This window comes from Gossypium raimondii, chromosome 6 (assembly GCF_025698545.1).
Source record: "Gossypium raimondii isolate GPD5lz chromosome 6, ASM2569854v1, whole genome shotgun sequence".
NCBI classification, from domain to species: Eukaryota; Viridiplantae; Streptophyta; class Magnoliopsida; order Malvales; family Malvaceae; genus Gossypium; species Gossypium raimondii.
This window is the reverse complement of record NC_068570.1, coordinates 41848370-41852018: the sequence shown is the minus strand read 5'-3', so window position 1 is coordinate 41852018 and position 3649 is coordinate 41848370. Positions and strand designations below refer to the sequence as shown.

At 36.0% G+C, this 3649-nt stretch overlaps 1 non-coding gene across 1 annotated transcript; it reads right to left on the bottom strand.

The window, feature by feature from the left end:
* Positions 1-1272: 1272 nt before the first annotated feature.
* LOC128042081 (small nucleolar RNA R71) lies at positions 1273-1379 on the bottom strand. The gene has a single exon (XR_008197289.1). It is a non-coding gene; the product is annotated as a small nucleolar RNA R71 (small nucleolar RNA).
* Between the last annotated feature and the right edge of the window lie 2270 nt (positions 1380-3649).

The window sequence follows — 3649 nt, the reverse complement described above, 5'->3', positions numbered from 1 at the left end:
AGGACAAGTCCTTGATTAAGAGTAGATCTAGCATAATTGAGTGGAGTTGCATGCAATCCTAGAAATAGGATGACATAAATCTACCGGATTAGAATCAAATTTAATAGGGGAATTCATAGATTGAGTTAATTCAACGATAGGGGTTTTAATTAGAAAGAGATTTCAATTAATCAACCTAGAGTTAGTTGCCCTTACTCTCGAAAGAGATATTAGCATAATTTAGGGATTTCTACAGATCAAGACACCAAGTGAATAACTCGTTTAATTCAGAGTCATAATAATTGATGAAGTCTAGGTGGATTCTTTCCTGGGTATTGTCTCTCTCATTGGTTAATATTCGATTATCTCCTTGATTAATTCTCTGTTGAATTCTTAGTTAAATTAGTTTAGTAATTTTAGCTTAAAACCCATCACTCCAATTTGTCAGCTAAATAATAAGAAAACAGTAATTACTACTACTTTTAGTCCTCACGGATGTGATACCTTTGCTCACCGTAGCTATACTATTATAGATAGGTGCGCTTGCCTTTGTCGTATTTTTAGTTAGTCACTGAAAACACATCATGTTTTTAGCGCAGTTGTTGAGGACTAAAATATTAGGAACACTTTCTTTTTATTAATTTAGCCATTTTTTATTTTATTATATTATTTAGTTTAATTTTTACATTCTAATTTTTCTTTTGTTTGCTTCTAGTAGGTTTTTTTTTGTTTATGACTAGAAGAAACCCGTCGAGACCATTACTTTTTGATAGCGAAATTGAAAGTACTACTCGCAGAAATAGTAGAGAAGAAAGCCAGAGTCGACATAATATAGTAGACGAACAAGAAGGCATCATTATTACCAAGGAGATGGGTGATAATCAGAATGTTTAGCTACCTCCTAAAACTGCTGCAGCTTTTATTCCTCGTACTATGTACAATTATGCCAAGCCCACTCTGATTGAGGTTGAATCGAATATTGTGTGACCCACTATTTCTGTAAATAATTTTGAACTGAATCCGAACACTATTCAGATGGTACAACAATATGTTCAGTTCAATGGTTTGTAAGAGAAAGATCCAAATACTTATTTGGCCAATTTCCTGGAAATCCGTTACACTTTCAAGATTAATGGCGTCACTGACAATGCCATTCGCTTATGGTTGTTCCCATTCTCGTTGAGGAACAAAGAAAAATAGTTGTTAAGCTCTTTACCATGAGGTTCCATCACTACATGGGCTCAAATGACTGAGAAGTTCCTTCTGAAGTACTTCCCATCGGCTAAGACAACCAAGTTGAGGAATGACATCTCTTCTTTTGTGCAAATCAATTTAGAGACATTATATTTTGCATGGGAGAGATACAAGGACTTATTGAGACAGTGCCCTCACCTTGGGTTACCCTTATGGTTACAAGTTCAAACCTTCTACAATGGTTTGAATCCCTCAATTAGGCAGTTAATCAAAGCAACAGCCAGTGGAACACTTAACAATAAAACACCTGAAGTAGCTTATGAATTTATATAGGAGATGGCACTGAATAATTATTAGTGGCAAGTCATGAGGAAAAAACCGATGAAAGTCACCAGTGTTTTTATTTTAGATGCAGTTACCATGTTATCAAACTAGGTAGAAGTACTTAATAAGAAAATTTATGGTTTATATCTTTCTACGCAGGTACATCTAGTGATGCAATGCGAAACAAAAAGAGGTGGAATGATTAATCCAAAATGTTTATCCTACGGTTCTAGCACAGAGAACGAGAAACTCAATTATATGGGTAATAATTCGAGGCCTTAAAATAACCCTTGTAGTAACAACTATAACACAGGTTGGAGGAACCATCCCAATTTTTCTTGGGGTGGTCAAGGAAATCAGAGAGAACAACCACCTTCAGGCATCTAACAACCTTACTAGCAAGAGAAAAAGTTGAACCTTGAGGAGATGTTGACGAAGTTTATCTCGGTGTCAGATACTCGTCTCCAAAATACTTAACCAGTACTAAAAAATCAACAATCATTGATTTAAGGGCTCAAAAACCAAATCGATCAGTTTGCTAAACTAATCACGGAAACACCACAAGGTAGCTTGCTTAGTAATACTGAAACTAACCCAAAGGAGCAGCTTTATGCAATTACTTTTTGAGACGAAGAAGGGTTAGTTGAATTTTAACAAGAACCGAGGCAAGAAATTGTGGTGAACAATGATAAGGTTTTCGACAATAGGAAAGAGTAAAAACCAACTATCAAAGAATATATACCTCGAGTGTCATATCCTAACGCGTCAAAGAAAGACCAGACGAACGAACAAATTGGTAAATTCCTCAAGCTCTCAAAAAAATTACATATTAACTTACTATTTTTTCAAGTTCTTTTGCAAATGCCAAATTACGTTAAATTTTTAAAGGAGTTATTGGCAAACAAAAGGAAGTTAGACGACTCGTCGACTGTGGAGATCAATGTAGTCTGCTCGGCCATTTTAGAAAATAAATTGCCTAACAAACTAAAAGATCTAGTGAGTTTTATTATTCCTCGTCTCATTGGTAGTTTAAATATCGATAATACTTTGACTGATTTAAGGGCTACTATTAATGTTTTTCCCTACAAAATGTTTAAACAACTTGGTCTTGGGAAACCTAAACAAACTAGGATGAGTATTCAACTAGAGGATAGAATCATTAGATATCCTAGGGGTATTATTGTGGATGTACTCGAAAAAATTGACAAATTCATATTCCTCATTGACTTTGTTGTCTTAGACATGGATAAGGATAGTGACGCACCTTTGATTTTAGGTCGCCCCTTTTTAGCAACTGCCAGGACTATTATTGATGTTGGTACAGGAGAATTGTTACTTCGTGTAGGTGACAAAATGATTACTCTCCAAGCACGTGATTCTGTGAAAGTCTCTAGTGAGTGAGAAGATACGAAACATTTTGTTAATGTGGGTAACCATATGGCTCAACTTTCTTTGGAAGAAATCCCTCGTGAAAATGTAATGGAGCCATGTTTTAGTGAAGGTGATAGAAACAGAACAACATATAAAGAACGAATGGTTCAAATCGATGAACTAGATGAATGGCGAACACATGTTAAGGAGAAACCGAAAGAACACAATGAAGAACCAAAGTGATGCCATGATGAGCATCTAAATGGAATGAACTAGTTTAAGGTTGGGGACAAAGTATTGCTGGACAAAACGGATCCACAAATCACCCTTTGGAGCTCGAGTCAAATGGATCAGCCCTATTTATGGTACTGAATGTCTTTCCATACGGTATAGTTGAGGTAACTCATTTTGAGTTCGGCACGTTTAAGGTAAACAATACTCAACTTAAACCTTATCTTGGTAAAGTATTTGATAACGAGAAATAGGAGCTTAGGCTCCATGAACCACCGTGATCGTGCGTGTACAAGGTAAGTCGAGCTTAAACTCTAAATAAGCGCTTCTCGAGAGGCAACCCTAATGTTTAACTTCTGATAACTCTTTTAATTTTATTGCATGCTAATTTTAAATTAAATTAAATAAAAAATTGTTTTTGACCCACACGGCTTGGACACACGGGCGTGTCCCAAGCCGTGTTCACAATAGGGGAATTGATAGTAAGTTACACAGTGTAAAGACATGGCCGTGTAGGTCACATGGGCATGTCCTAGGCTGTGTGAGAACT